This window comes from Spermophilus citellus (assembly GCF_964194105.1).
Source record: "Spermophilus citellus genome assembly, chromosome: 15".
Classification (NCBI taxonomy): Eukaryota; Metazoa; Chordata; class Mammalia; order Rodentia; family Sciuridae; genus Spermophilus; species Spermophilus citellus.
In genome coordinates, this window is record NC_138195.1 from 19,103,965 (window position 1) to 19,120,510 (window position 16,546).

Sequence of the window (16,546 nt, forward strand, 5' to 3'; positions counted from 1 at the left end):
GGAGGAATTAGAAGCAACAGGTATTTCTGCAAGAGGTATGTGGATGTCACTGAAAATGAAGGGTTGGCTGGAAGCTAGCAGGAGGATGTTTTGACCCCTGATCCTGTCCCTCAATGTACACAGTAAAGAAACTACCTCTCTACAATCCTGGTGGAAGGCAGATCCCTACTTTCTAGGGAGAAAAAACCAAGGTGACTCTGGACTCATGAACAAGAGTCACAGACGCAGGTGAGGACACCAGGCTGAAAATGGAGATGACATGAAACCCCTGAATCTCCCTTGTCCTGAAAAGCAATAGCCAAGCTCATAATCCTTAAGACACATCTTGGATAATTCTTCCCTGGGACACTGGTTAACCAAATGGAATTTGTATGGACATGGGCAGTAGGAATCCCCCAGGATAATTATCAGCCTAATCAAGGTTCTCGCAGGCACACAGAATTTCCAGTATATGAGTTTGTTAGAGCCTTCACTCCTCACATGGAGTCAGAGATGAAAACTATCAAAGAGTAGAAAAAGAATTTGGAGAAAGCAGAGAAAACTCCAAGAGTGAGAAAAAAATGTTAGATAAATAAATAAATAGCAAGCGATATCTCCAGGAAATAAGAAGATATTACATTCATGAAATAAGAACTGGTTGCTTTTAAAATAGTAATAAAATAAATGTTAAAAGGATTCTTCTGAATTTCAAAAGTACTCTTGGAAATTAAAATGGCAAATATCCAAAACAATAGGATTAAAGAAAATTCAACAGAAAGATCAAGGGAAATCTTCCAAAAGATAAAACACAAACAAAGAGATGGGACATAGGAGAGAAAAGTTATGAAAATTAGAGGATCATTCCAGGAGGTTCATAATGGAAAAACAAAGTTTTAGAAAAGAGAACAGGGGAAATATATAAAGGAGATCAGCAATAAAAGAAAACAATAAAAGAATATTTACCATATAGTAAAGATTCTGAGTCTCCAGTTTGAAAAGGCCTATTGAGAACCACCACCTGAAATGAGACCCAGGCCAGAGCACTCCAAGATAAGAAGAAAATTTTGAAAACTTTTGGAAGTTTCTTTCTATGAAGAAAGAGGGATCAGAATGGCATCCGGTAACCTCTAGATAAGAACTCTGTAAGGCAGAAGGTAGGGACCACGGTCCCCAAGTCTGAGGGTCAAGAATCTTCAACCAAAATGCCAATCAAAGGTATAGGTGGAATATTAACTTTTGCACGTATGTACTCTCAAAACATTTTCCTAGCATAAAACTTCACACAGAAACCTGTAGGAGGAGAAGCTTTGCCAAAACTATGGAGGAAAACCAAGAGACGACCAGTAAGTCTGCAGATAGGCAGCTAATGCAGGGAAGACAAGGGGACCCCTAGGACCCTCAGACACCAGCCAGTTAGAGAGCAACCAGCCCACACTGGAACAGGCAAGCCCAGGAGGGATGTCACCAGGAGGGATAAAGCCTAACCATCAGCAGATACATCTGCATAGACTGCAAGGGGAGCCCCTTTCTAGCCTAAAGTCTAGGAAGGAAGAATAATAGAACACAAAACAAAGGGGAAAGTTGGCAACTGTTTATTCCAAGTAAAACAAAAAAGTTGTACAAAATAGGAAACGTGCACTACATGGTTTAGCAGTGAATAATGTAAACATAGTCATAGCTATGTAAATACCGAATATTGATTTGGCCAAAAATTACACTTTAACTACCATGACGAGTTTGAGGCAGAGACCAGAACGCACATATGCTCAGGGGGAGGGAGGCTTAAAGAGCTAAATCTTCCTCTTCCATTGTAGGAATTCATTAAATCACATTTAAACTGGAAAATCAAGAAATGGCAATCTAAGCATGTTATTTTAAAGTAAGGAGGAAAATCACTTTAGAAACGGCAAGAATTCACAGTGATTGCCTCTGGGGAGTGGGATTCAGGAGTGGGAAGGGGATCGCTGTTTTTCATTACAAGCCTCACAGAACCATTGGTGTTTCTAAACTACATACACGTATGACTTCCATAGACATAAATTTTTTAAAAACTACCAAAGAAACAACAAAGAAAAGTTTAAGTTGGTAAAGTGAGACTGTCTCTGACTGTCTTACCAACTGATCTTCTACCAGTGAATAAGTAACGGGGGACATTTGGAGCATAGAGGGACTGCCATTGAGAAATTTCTTTGAAGTCCTACTTATCTATCTTTAAAACTCATGCAAAAGTTTTCACTCTTCTTAATAATACATCTCTGTTTGTTTTATAGTACGTGGCAGAAAGGTTTTGGTTGTTGTTGTTGTTGTTGGGTTTTTTCTTTTTTTTTTTTTTCTTCCTCTTTCTTCAGTCACACACCCCCCGGGGATGACAGAAGACATTCTCCTAGCACAGCGAGGTCCGGGGGAAACCTGCAGGATTGTTCACTGGGGAAGGTGGAACACAGGATTATTTTTCGGTTGCTCAAGGCAAGCACTAGCAAGTTTCCATGTCCAAAAAAACCTGCTTACCCCAGAGTCTAGGCCTGGTGCCTCTCAGTTGAGAACTGGGAATCCAAAGGACTGACCCCCTAGTGTGAGGCAAGAGTGTGACCCTCCTGTTGGGAAGCCAAAGGCAGACAAAACTGGAGAAAAAGAAGGGAGTTCAAAGAGGAAGAAACATGTTGATCTTAGCATCAGGAAGACCATGAGGTACCGCCAAAGGCTAGTACCTCAGTACACTTTAGCAATGAAATGAACTTTGAGGAACCCAGTGCAGAATCCATCCCCTAGCTCCAGTTACCCTTGTGAATCCAACAGTCAGTGTAACTGTTGCATTCAAAGCAAATAACTTTCCGGGAGTTTCTCTGTACAAGAGGTTTCAAAGATAGACAATGTTTTCAATTGTGGTAGGTATCTTTGTAGTGATTGATAATACAAATTTTATCCTGATGCCTGAAAGCCCCCAAGTTCTGCTGAACCAGTGACCCAGTTTAAGAAGCCTGGGGATGACAAATGGAAAACAATGAAATCTCCTGTGCGACAGACAGGTGCAAGGTGACAGTGATTGAGATATGTCTCTTGTGAGTTCACTCTGTGTCCCCACCTTGTTCTAGACTTTAGAAACTGGCTACAGAAGCCATGAAAGAAAGAAGAGAGATGGTCCAGACTGGAGGAGTCATGGTCCATAGGTCCCTAGAGGACAGGAGACCCTTCCTGGCTTGCTGTCAGCACAGAGGAGTGACAAGACCTCTGTATGGAAGGCATGGGGTTTTTCACTCTCCACAGATGGCCATGACCTCAGGCCTTGAGGAGAACCTGCCAATTGGGCCCTCTGCATTGCAGCCTTAACAGGTAGGCTGAAGGACCTCACCTGCTGCTCTTATAAGACCCAAACACTCTGGTAAGCCTAGGATGCAAAGGGATTCTCTAATGTTATTGAGACAGAACTTTCTCCAGCCAAGCAAAAGAACACAAATTAACTAGTGTTTGGGAATCAAGTCTGATGCTAACTTCCCAAGCTATTCTTGTTGCTGTTTTGAATGACTGAAACCTGTGTTTCAGGTGAGGTAGGTGCTTAGCCTGACATCAAGGCAGATGAGAATGCTCCTGCTTCAGGCTGTGCTTGATGCAGCCTGGGATGGGGAACTCTAACTGGAAGCCCCTGTGATTCCCACATCCTGACATGAACATGTACCTCTTTGGGGGTTTTGCTTCTCTCTTGTTTTAGATGCCCAATTCCAAAGCCATTTGTCACAACTAATTGAGATGAAAGTTGAGATGTGTGGCCCTGGGAGGATTGAAAAGGGTGGAGAGATCCATGAACAGAGGCCCAGTTGGCAGGAAAAGAGGAAGAGACTTTGGAGATAGACATATCACATGTCCTTGGGTGCTCTGACATCAGGAGGCAGATAGCCCCACCAAGTGTTGCTGAGCTGTAGAAAAAACAAAGCAGGCAGATGAGCTCCCTGCTGGAGATGGGTTCTACCTTATTTGTCTCCCTGGGGAGCATGAACATTGGGAATCCCCAAGTCAGTGCATCCCACACACACTGTGGCCAAATTCCTGTGGCCCAAACACTATGTAGAATGAAGCTGGTCTGCAGGGTCTGAGAGCTATGACTCAGACTTCAGTACTCACACCTGAAAGACATGATCAATGGGGCAGAAAGAGCTACCACATGAACCTGAAATCTATGCCTAAAGTACAGCATGGAGGTAGTCAGGAGCTGCTCTTTCGGTAGCTGAAGGCAAAAAGAAAATCAACTATGGTAGGCATAGAAACCTGCAGATACCATCCTCCTCCACACTACCCCAGCTAGAGATGCATTTGGGACCCACCAAACCTTGACCAGGTTGAGGGAAGTGGAGCCCTCAAAGCCAGCTATGAGCACCAAACCCAGCTACCACTCCAGATACCTCATGCATCTATAGACTGGCCTAGAGTTAGAAGCCCTGGGTGCAAATTCTCCCTCTGCTGTTTGTCACCTGCCTCTCTTACTGACTAGGTCTCTGAAGCCTTACATATTAAGCAAGGGACTGAGTCAATATCTGCAGCCTCCTATCATTTGGGGTAGGTTAAGGGTGAATCCTTTCTCCCTAGGTTTTATGATCGCATGTGGAGACACTTCCATCAGAGTGAACTCCCTGCCTCCTGCCCCCAGCTGGTGGTGGGTGACAGCACTGACCAAGGGTCCCAGTGTGAGGGAGACTCCACCCCCATCCCCAAGATTCATTTTCTTATGGTCTTCCCCCTCTGCTTCAGGTAAGTTTGATCTACCAACCAAAATGTTCTCTCAGGTGGGCTGTCCGAAGTCTGACAGGGAAGGATGTGCAGGATGCAGGAAGGGAGCAACACATGGCCCCAGAGCTGAGCCTGCTCTTCTATCATCAGTGAAGGCAGTAAAGCTGTGGTCCTTTCTCCAGTTATCTCCTGCTCCTCGTTTCTCAGCTGGATGTGAACAGAGGAGGAGAATAATGGGGTGTTATTTATGAGTCCCTTAAAACCTCAACAGCCATGTGTCAGGCGCCATGCCTGTTACTTGGTAAATGTGCCATGACATTTGATAGCCACAATTCTCTGGGGCTAGGATTATCACCCTGTGAATCTGAGCCGTAGTCTCTGGGATTCCCACGCTTGTGTCTGTCCTTTGCACTGTAAAGTCCCCAATGGGTAAATATGTGCTCCCTCTCAGGCTTGGGGTGAGGAGTCCTTGAGACCTCCATTGGTGGCGGGGCTTTTGCCAGCTGGAAAGCATAAGTAAAACTTGGGCTCTAGATTCTGTTGTCCATCACGTTGCTGATAATCCCAGCAAAGTGTCTTGGCCCGGTCTCTCCACGGCCACAGATGCATCAGGGATCGTGGCCCTGTTCCCTGCTCTCCTCAGCCCACACGTTCCCCTTAGATGATTTCATCCGCCCGCATGGCTCCAATTACGATCTCTCCTCTCAGATTTATGTCTCCCGCCCAGGCAGCACCGGGGCTCCAGATGCATATGTCCGCTCCCTGCACACCTCCCTTCTCCTCTAAAATTCAGCAGATCCCATTAACCTGTTGTCATCTGCTGTCCCAGGCCTGCTCCTCCTCCCGTGTCTACTGTTTCAGGACAAAACATTGTACTGTCCACAGCCACCACCCCTTCTCTCTCAGTCCCCACATCTACCCCTCACTGAGTCCGATTGCCTGAGAAAGTCTCCTGGCTCCATCCACATCTCTCCTTTTGCTCAGGCTAATGGGATTTCTTGCCTGGGTCCCCTAACTAGTCACCCATATCCACTTCTTTTCCCATCAAATCCGTTCTGTCCATACTGATTTCCATAGTGGTTGTACTAATTTACATCCCTACCCCAATGAGGATTTCCCCCCACATCCTCAGAAGCATTTGTTATTTGTATTCTTGATGCTTGCCATTCTAACAGAGTGAGATGGAATCTCTATGGAAATTAGTATAGAATTCCTTAAAAAAAACAGATCTACTTTCCAGCTATACCACTAATTACTTATCCAAAATAATTAGCCAGCATATTTTAGAGATACATGCATAGCCCTGTTTGTTGCAACACGATTCACAATAGCCAAGTTATGGAGTCATCCCACGAGCCCATCAACAACAGATGCATGGATAAAGAAAATATGGTATAGATATACAATGTAGTTTTATTCAGCCATATAGATGAATGAAATTATGTCCCTTGCAAGAAATGGGTAGAATTGGAGACCATGATTTTGAGCAAAATTAGACTCAGAGAGAAAAGTATCAAGTTTCTTCTCATATGTGGAAGTCAGAAGGAAAACAAAACAAAATATACAAGGGACTCCATAAAATTTGAATGGAGACCAGTAGGGTAGAGAAAGAGGATGGGGGGAGGGAAAAGGAAAGATGGGGTAGGTATTGGGAAGTGAAATTGATCAAATTTATGTTTTTATGTATGTGCAAATATGCCACAATGAAACTCACTTTTCTGTATCATTAATATACACCAATAAAAAATAATAAAGCAAGAAAAAAGATCAATGCTGTCTACCAGAAAATATAAGATTTTAAACACAAAGCTGATCATTTCACTCTTTTGCTTTGTATCCTTCAAATCTAACACATTTGGAAAGAAATGCAGCTCTCTGGGGTGGGCCCCCAGGACCCGCAGGGCTGGCCCCTGCCCCATCTTGAGGTGCTCTTTGGCCACAGAAGTCTCCTTGCAGCTCCTCACACTATTAAGCTCCTTCCCACCCTGGACTGCCACATGTGTCCTCGGCCTGGCTCTTCCCCCACTCCATTTCCCTCTGTCTTAGAGCACACCTCCTTGGGAAGCCCCTTCACCCTCCACTCTAGCCCGAGAGCTCCACTCCTTGCTACATTAGAATACAGAGTGACTGTATTCTAATGATTCGCAGTTTTGAGATTTTAATTTTGATTTGTCACTTACACTTGTGTAACCACTGTCTTCCCCAAGGGGCCATGGACCTTCAATACCAGAACCACACCAGCCTCTTTCCTGACTGTATCCTCGGGTCCTTGGGTTTTTCTAGCATATACCAAGGGTGCATAAATATCAATCAAGTGGATCACAAGGAAGTAACTACAAAAATTACTGAATATAAGGTTTTTCATAAAATTTATTCTTTAGAGTAGCTTTCTTATTTTCATTGTAAAATTCAACAGAAAGTCGAGTTCCCTCTTCCCCTCCCCTACCCCCACACATGCACAGCCTTCCCCACCATAAACACTCCCCACCACAGTGATATATTTATTATATTGGATGAGCCTACTGGGACACATCACCACCACCCAGAGTTCATAGTTTACATTAGAGTCCATTCTTGATGTATATTCTGTGGGTTTGGACAAATGTATAATGACATGTGTCCAGCATCAGAGTATCACAGAATAATTTCATTGCCCTAAAAATCTTCTGTGCTCTGCTTATTCACTCCAGAAATCCCTGGCAACCATTGTTTTTTTTTGTTTTGTTTTTGTTTTTATTTTTTTACCATCTCCATAGTTTTGCACCTTGCAGAATATCAAAGAGTTTTAATTACACTTTTCAGATTGATTGCCTGTTTTTAGTCAGGCTGTTTGTTCTCTTATTGTTAGGTGTTAAGAAATCTTTTCATATTTTGGACAGCAGTCCTTTATTAGGTATGTCTTGTGCAAAATTATCTCACATTCTATGGCTTGACTGCTCATTTTCTTGATTTATGTGTTAGTCAGCCTCTCATCACTACAACAAAATACCTGATATAACTCACTTACAAAGTTATAAAGAGAAAAGGTTAGTTTTGGTTTACAGCTTTGGAGTTCTGGTCCATGGTCTACTGACTCCATTATTTTGAGTCTGTGGCAGTGGATCATGGTGGGAGGGTATGTAAAGCAAAACTGTTCATTTTGTTTAGTGCCCTTCAAATCTCTCTAACACATTTGGAAAGAAACACAGTTCTCTGGGGTGGGACCCTAGGACCTGAAGGGCTGTCCCCTGCCCCATCTTGAGCAAAAGGAGCAAGAGGAAGGGTATAGGGCCCCACTGTTGCCTCTGAGGGCACATCCTCAGTGACAACCCCTAGGTCCAACCTCCTGTACCTTCCAACTCCCAGTAGCACCCTGGAGACCTACCTTTTAACCCATGAGCCTTTAAGGAACATTCAACATCTAAATGACAGCAAATTGTATTGACTTTAAAAGAAAAAAATAAACATGAAGCTAATTTAAAGCGTTTTCTCTAAGACAGATTCCACAGCCTTGCTAGATCTAGAACGAACTCACAATCACAGCTTCACAGACCCTCCTCCACACACAGCAGCAGATTTGCTGGGAACGACACAGAGAAGAAGCTCAACAACGACATGTTGAGCCTGTCACTCCTGTCTTGATAAGCTCCATCCACTCCCCTCAAGTCTCCTGGCTGGCTCTGCTTCTTGAAGTCAGTGCCTAGACTAGCACTTTGGGGTAGAAAGTCCCTCTAATAGAGACTCAACTGGGTGGACCTCCTCCTTCCGTGTGAAAGGCAAGGGTCTGGAAGAAGAGGAATCCCCACACTCAGTCATCCTAGCAAGGGACAATACCATGAGGTTAGCTACTGGGCGAGGTGCAGGGACTCACTTAGAGCATTCTGGGGCAGAGGAAAGACAACTCTGCTCCCTGGTAGTGGAAATGTCCAAGAGGAGGCAGCCAGGAAGGCAGGTGCCCCTGAGACCTCTTCCAATAAGGGACAGTGGCAAGTTGGAATGCCCATGTCAGGGCCCTTGACACCCCTTAATATACAGAGTAAAAGTGGGTTCTTGTGCTTTGGACCCAGACCACTATGTTTTATACTCCTTTGTTCCAGGTTGTTGTTTGTTTTTTTTTTTTTTAAACTTGTGCATTTCACTATTTGTTGTGTGCCCAAGACTGCAACAGTGGGGACATGAGAAAGACAGGGCCCATCCAACCTCCCATGCCCCTACTGGGAGGCCAGGGCCAGAGCTTACCTCAGTACTAGAGACCCTGGTTCAGGGCTGGTGTGCAGGACTGCACCTGCAGGATCCATGCCCTGCCTGGGGTGAGAAGAAAGAAGCAAGTCCACATCTGGAAGGCTCTCCCCACAGCCAACGGCAGAGCAGAGTGCAGGAGATAGCACGTGTCTTCTTTTCTTTTCCCTTCCTTCTCTTTCTTCTTCTCATGGCCCTGCTGAGGACAACTGGATCACACAGACCAGGGATTGTGGGGACCTGTGAGACTCACCACGTTGGAGCAAGTCACCAAAGGCCAGCCCAGTTACTTGGCCCTCCAGCTCCGAGCATATGCCCAGATAAAGTGTGCCTGCAGAGAGGGAAGGGGTCTATGATGGGAGGAGGAGTAGATTCTCTTGGCAAGTCTTCCTCCTCTGCAGTTGTCAGCAATCACGGGACAAGAATAAAGTGAAACATGGAAATCAAGTTGCTGAGGGGAGTAGGGACAAGCTGAGAGAGGGACAAGAGGGGAGCCAAAACAACCTTGGGCCCCTGATGATATGAGAGCTACAGAGTCTTCCGAGGACTCTGGGAGCCGGATGTGGCAGCTGAACTAAGGCCCCAGTCCAAGGCTCCTGCCCAAGCATGGCATCTCCAGGAATCCGGAAAGAAAGGAAAATCAGGCAGCCATGGTTCAGAGCCAAAGTCTAACTATGCAAAAGTTGTTGGCTTCACCTCCAGCAGCTGCCTGATGATGTATCCTGGATCAGGGGGCCTCCTCACCCAGAAACTACACAGGGAACGGCAGGGTGGGATGAGGATGGAGGAGCCCCACAGATGGGGAAGATGGAGGGAGGGTACAATCCATGACTGATATCAGATAGACTTACCTTGAAGCATAGATTTACCTTGAAGCCAGCCAAGCTTCAGGACCAGCCCTCCATTACAGGAACTCCTTCCAAGGCCCCAGGAGAGGCCTTAGCAATGCAGGAGGCACACCCTTCTCACTGCACTGGGACTTCCCTTCTGTCTCATATAATACTCCTTGTCCTCATCAGGTGGCACTGGCAGGGCTTCAGGCATTTGGAGACCCAGGTAAGAAGTTGAGTGGGAAATATTTTATTTAGTCCATACATTGGGAAGATGTTTTGAAATGTTGCAATAAAACAAATGAGAAGTTATGGTATTCCGCTTTGGAATATGATTTTTTCATACTTAACTATAATCAAGGAACTGAGAACAATTTCAAATAAAAAGATTAACAGGATGTAAGTTATAATGATGAGCCATGAAATCAACAGAAAGGACTGTCAATCAAATTATGATTTTAAATGTTAAGATTTTACCATGAAGAGGAAGAGATGAATCACTAATAAAAAAATAAATAAATGGGTTCTTTGAGTGGTTGGTAATCAAATTAATTTAGAGAAATGAGTCCTATGAAGATACTGGGAAGACATTAAAATTTTTGCTAAATTAACCAAACAATAACACAGAACAAAATTCATAAATTTGAACATAAACATAAATGTAAATATCATCTCTCAGAGGACATATAAGGTAAATTGCCATGCAGAAAACTCAAAATCTCCTAAAATTGTATGCCTCAAAAATGATAGAATCCATCAATAATATTCTATAGTTTATATGACATTACTGTTTCTTTATGAAGTTGAACAAAACTTTCTAAACTACAAATTGTTGTTAAAATTGTTCGACCAGCCCTGCCAGAGGAGAGACTGGATTATTTTTCTATTATGACTCTAGAAAATCATTGTCTCATGAAGAAAAGAACACAAGGCACACAGCCAAAAATATGACAAGGAAAGTATTACTAAAGTATGTCTGGAAGTTAGGAAAAAATAATGTCTTGGAAGAGATTTGTGAAGCTTATGTTATTTATCAGCTTTTTAAAATTTTGTCATTTATTGTGAGCCTGTATCATTTTAAGTAAGTATTCATGTTCATACCTAGATTTTTATTCACAACCTAGTATTCTTTTGGTCAAAAGATCATCCAAATTGAACATGGAGGAGGAGAATCTAGGTGGGGGGTGACTGACATGCTGCCAAAGGTGAGCCTGATGCAAGCCCTCTGTTGCTGCAGGCAGCCTTGGGTGGGAAATGTTCTGGTGGCCTCAGGACTCAGAGCTTACCTGGCAACCTGCAGAAATGAGCCTTGTCTGCAGGAAGCAGCTCTGTGTCCTGGAAGCTTTAACTGAGTGGGAGGAATCTATGCCAGGCGGACTCTACTTCAAGTGTGGAGTGTGCTGGCATCTGGACATTAAATATCTAATCACCAGATTAGCTTCTGGGTCATTTCCAGCTCTGATTCTTTTTTCAAGACTGTTCCTGGGTACCATCACCCTCCCTGAGAGCACATAAGTGACTCAAACCTTCCAGGAGGACAAGTTGGCAACAAATTTTCTAAGTGCTCATACCCTTTGGCTCAATGGTTCTCCTTCCAGGGATCTATGAATGGAAATGATCTGAAAAGCAGACACACATGTAAGCAAAATGAAGCCCCAATGCATCTGAAGACACAACAATGATAGGATAGCAACAGTGTTAACCAAAAAATAAATAAATAAATAAATAAATAAATAACCATCCTGTTATTTATCTCCCTTACAGTTGGGTATCTACAACCAGAAGAAATTTATCAGGATATTTATTAAAATGCTTCTGAGGGTGCAATTTCTTGTGTGTGTGTGAGTGTGCGTGCGTGTTTGCATGCATGCATGCATGTGTGCACAAAGACAGCTGACAATCAGAAGAAAATGCACTTTGAAATGAACTAGTAGAAGGAAATCAACAAGACACCTGCACTGTAGGCTGCTATGTCTACTCTTACATAAATGTCTTAGCACCCATAATCCAGCAGATTAAAATCTGAACCCTGACCCCACCTCGTTTCTCCAGGATCCCCAGAACCTCTGCTTCAACATGCTAACCTGCAAATGTGGAGCTGCCCTTTCAGAGATCCCTTGTGTTCTAAAGGTGGGGGAGAGTGTTTAAGCAGTCTCTGGGATCTCACTTCTACAAAAGCCAGTGAGATGCATGGGCCAGGATATCCAAGAAGCCATAACTTGGAAATGCTAGTCTTCTGGCCCCTTGGATTTTGGAAAGAGATGCAGAACAGAAAAAGAACAGCAGTGCACACACATGGACTCACCTCACCTTGCTGGTCTTCCTTGGTGTTCTCTCTGCAAAATGAGGAGCTAGCTCCAAAGGACCTTCCCAGGTCTGCCATACAAGTATTCCTAGGAAAAGAGAAGTTGCCTGGCCTGGTGCCTCATGTGAATGACACAGTGAAAACAAGGAGTTTACCCTATCTAGTATGATCACTGCTGCTCCACTGTAGATAGATCCTGAAATCAAACCACTTGCTCTGGCCTCCTGGCATCCCTTTGGAAGCAAGACTGGGGTTATGTGAATTTATAAACTCACGTGTTTTGCAGGGATTAAATTTTTTAAAACAGAGATGAGGAAAGGAGAAGGAACTAAAAACACTATGTGGCTTCTGGGTACCTGGTTTATACTGTTTTGTGGAATCCAGCAGCCTGTCCACTTGTGGACCATGCCCATGAACTTGACCATCACCACCAAGTTCCAGCCAGGAGGTGAGGTGAGCAAAGGCAGGCTGATGACACTGACCTGCATGGCCTGTCTTCAAGCTATGGTAACCCTTATCAGAATCTGTCTCCATGTAGAGACCTTGACTTGGGACTTGGTATCATAAGGGAGTCTACATTGTGATGGGGCTGGCGACCGATGCCAACAAAAATTGGGCACCAGAGAGAAAAAAGGAAAACCAGGAAAGATCAAACTAGACATTAGATCTGTGTGTGATGCAGAAGGCTGCCCCGGGGCAGGCCAGAATATCACAATGGTAGCATGGGCTCAGGGGGCCTCAGTGGCCACCAGTAGGGAAGGCAGCCCCTGAACTGGGTGCCTGAGCACAGCAAGGCCCACAGACCCCAGGGTCCCCAGACACTTTCTGATCTCTTCTTTCTTTGGGCTTTTGTGCCAATGGAGCTTTACTGTGTCTATGCAGCCAGCCAAGGCCACCAACAACTACAGAAATAAGGCAGAGCAGACCCCATCTGGGAACCCATTCAGTCATTGATCCTTTTCATTCTTCAGACCAGTTTATGACTTGGAGGAACCGTCTGATTAATACAGACCCTCCATCAGTTCTGGGTGTAGCCTTTGAGCTTGCTCTGAAGAATTTAGGGGACATAGAAGAATGACCAATGCCTTGAGGCCTGTGGGACAAGGGTGGGTGGTTTAATTCATGCTCAGTTCCAGCTGGCAAAGGCAGATTTGGAAACAGCTAGAAAAGTGCACTGTGAATAACCATGGCTTGGCTCTGTCCCCCCTCGTGGCCTGTTTCTGGGCTTCCAAACCATCCACTTGGAAGTGCCCCATCAGCAGCCTCTAATGAAATGCATTCAGTATTCCCAACCAAATCTCCACCTTCACCAATCACAGCAGACCCCAAGTCCAGGCCACACACACTTGGGGGCATGCCACTCGGCTACATGAGGCCAGTCTGCCGTGAGATGCTGGGAAATGGTTTGCAAAGCTCTGATATTTATTACTTTCCAAATTTATCACGGCTCCACCTTCCAACATGGAAAAATGTGGTTTTGATTTCATCGTCAATGCATCCCAAAGCCCTCCTCCATGTCTTGCTGAAGCCTGCACTGGGCATGGACACTGGGCTGTCTCAGTGAAGGCACAGGGCACAAGGGCACAAGCTGGCCTGGGCTAGAAGAGGGCCTGAACTGACCTGCTGCTGAGAAAAGTACAATCCTCCCTGTCCTCTTTCACTGGTTATCTGCAAAAGGCCCACCCACCACAGTGGTCCTCTCAGCACTTCACAGGTGCAAAGGCCTTCCTCGCCATGCTGTCCCTAGCAAAAGAGAATCCCTTCTGGGCAACATAGGAGAGGCCCTGAGCACCTGGCATGTCAGTGTGGTCAGCACAGGGTACTCTCCCTGACTCTGTCCCCCAGTGCCCCACAGGCTCAAAATGCAGGCCCTAGATGGAAAAAGATGAGGCCTTGACAAGGTAGTGACTCTCCAGTTGGTTCCAGGCCAGATGAGAACTCACAGCCCCCAGGGACCCGCTGCCTCCTCCTGGCCATTCAGCATTCCTTGCCCTCTTGCTCTTGGGCTCTCTATCTGTATCTCTGTCTCCATCTCCCTCTCTTTCTCCCTTTTACTCTCTTCTTCTCTCTCCCTTTCACTGTCTCTGTATCTGACTCTGTTTCTGCTGCTTTTTCTCCATCATTCTCTCCCTCTCTCTCCTTTTCCTTCCTCACTCTCTTCTCCCTCTGAACCTCTCTCCTTCTCTTTCTCAGTCTTCTTCTTTCCCTCCCCTCCTCTCCTCTTCTCCTCCAGGTTCTCCTCCTTTGGCAGTAGTTGCTCTAGGCCCAAGGACCTGATTGTTGGAACTGGTCCTGCCCTTGGCCCAGCAATGCCAACCCAGTCCTCACACTCGTCCTACCCTACCTCCAGGTGTATTCTGATACCAGCTAGCCACCCTTGCTCCTTCCAGAGCCAGTACCCTCTCCTGTCCCTGCCCCTTGTTCCTGCCCCCTCAGCTTGAGGTAGAGAAGAGTTGCCCTCCTGTCTGTCCTTATCTGGGGAGTCAGTCCAGCAAGGTCTGTCTCAGGAGCCTCATGTCTGTTTTCCCTTCATCTCATTCTGAGTGGAAAGAACCTTCTTGTATGTCAAGAGTGTCACTGAGGAAATTATTTCTGGCCTTCTCTCTGCTGTAATGGGAGAAGAAAGCACCCCCTGCCCCCACCAGAACCCCTGGCTCCATGATGGCTGCTCTTGGCAGCCACTTACCCAAATCCTTTGAAACACTGGCCCCACGATAGGGGAGGGGGGCCTCTTTCTGGTCCCCACATTCAGCTCCAAACTCTTGAGACCAACGGCCTTGGATACTTGTCATGACCCCCTTTCCCCACTCTAGGACAAGTGAACAGAGTGGAGGGTCACAGGCAGACTGGGGTCATGGGCCTATGGAGGGCATCCATATCATTGCTAGGGGACTGACAACAGAGGGGCTCAGAGGGGTCTAGGCAGGGAACATAAGCAATGGGATCCTTGTGGAGCACGGTGGGGTCTGCAGTAACTCTTCCACCAGCTCAGTGGGCAACTGCTCTCCTTTCACACAGTGCAGCCAAATCCTTCAATTTTTAAGAGACATTGCAGATCTGAACTTTTATATGAAAATGTCAAGATATAATTCAAGATTTTGTGAGAAGCACTCTGTGAGCCAAATAAAACACGTCCACAGGACCAACCTGCCCCGCACACTACGATTATGACCTCTGTTTGGTATCCCAACACCCACGCCTAACCCCTGACCACCCTGAGGACTGACTGGCCGCCTCTCCTCAGAGGTTCCACACTTCTCTCTTGCACCTGCCCCCCACCACAGTCATGCCCCTTTGTCGTCCCCAGAGCTGCCCCAGCACTCAGATGACCTCCCTGGAAGGGCCCACTGCAGTCTGAAGCCTCCAGGTTGGCCAGCCCTGCTTGGCTGGCAGATCCCAGACCACCCACCTACCTGTCAACCTGCACAATTGATCCATCACAAATGAGTCAGAGGCCATCAGAAGGGTCAAGTCCCAGCAGTTCCAGGAGAGCCGAGCTACAGGGAAGATGCTTGCTTGGGTTTCTCAGCCCTTCTCTGTTGTTACTGAGGACCATGTCCAAACAGAGCTACTTTTTTCTTCCACCAGGCAGCCCAGTCAGGATATGAGTCCCACAGCTCTTGAAGAACTCCCACATGGGGTTGCTCTTCAGAAGGCAAGGGGAAGACATGTCTGGGGCAGTCACGGGTTAGCTGTGGGACTTGGGCAAGAGACCTGACTCTCCAGGCCTTAGTTTCTTCATCTATAAAATAGGAACACTGCCTCATGTTAGACAAAAAGGAGCAAAATTAGATAATTACATGAATTCCTCCCAGCTTCCCCGACCTGCAGAACTCTGGGTACATGTTTTTGAACCTTTCTGTGTGAGAGGCACTTAGATAATGGTGCTCATTATAGCCCCCTTGCCTGCCTCTCCACTCCCTTTCCACTTCACAGATAGAATCCCAAGCTCCAAAGATGTTGAACTATTGAGCCCAGATTCAAATTGGGTTGGAGTTAATGTCTAATCTAGAAACAAGAGGACAGAATTTGGGATCACCCTGGCTGGCTACAGTGACCATATCCAGCTCCCTTGCCCTTGAACTGATTTCTCTGCCCCAGACTCTGCTACTGGAAATGTGGTCCAGCGGCCTTCCACAAGTGCTCCTCTTCCTGACCCTTCCTTCCAGCTCCCACTTTCTGATGATGTAACATGGGCCACCTGACCCTTGCTGTTGCAGGCAGCTGTCATTGACATCAGTGGACTCTGATCATGGAAAATCCCTCCTTTGTCCCCTGCTTCCTTGGCCCAGCCAACTCCTACTCACCTTTCAGAACCCACTTCAGGTATACCCGCCCCTGGAGGCTATTCCCAGCAACCCCTAGCCCTCCATCTGATCCGGACCTTCCTCCCGGGCCACTCCAGCACCCATCTTTGCCTTGATGGAGCTGTCCTCACATGGCATGAGATCACTGCATAGGGAGTGACATACCTGAGCAGAGATGAGGCGACCTC

General features: G+C 46.0%; 1 pseudogene across 1 annotated transcript in view; it reads left to right on the forward strand.

Annotated features, from left to right (window-relative positions):
• Positions 1 to 12,456: 12,456 nt before the first annotated feature.
• LOC308634082 (ribonucleoside-diphosphate reductase subunit M2-like) overlaps positions 12,457 to 16,546 on the forward strand; it is a 55,018-nt pseudogene continuing 50,928 nt past the window's right edge. Inside the window, exon 1 of the transcript in view lies at positions 12,457 to 12,504. The product of the transcript in view is annotated as a ribonucleoside-diphosphate reductase subunit M2-like (transcript). The remainder of the gene's footprint in view (positions 12,505 to 16,546) is intronic.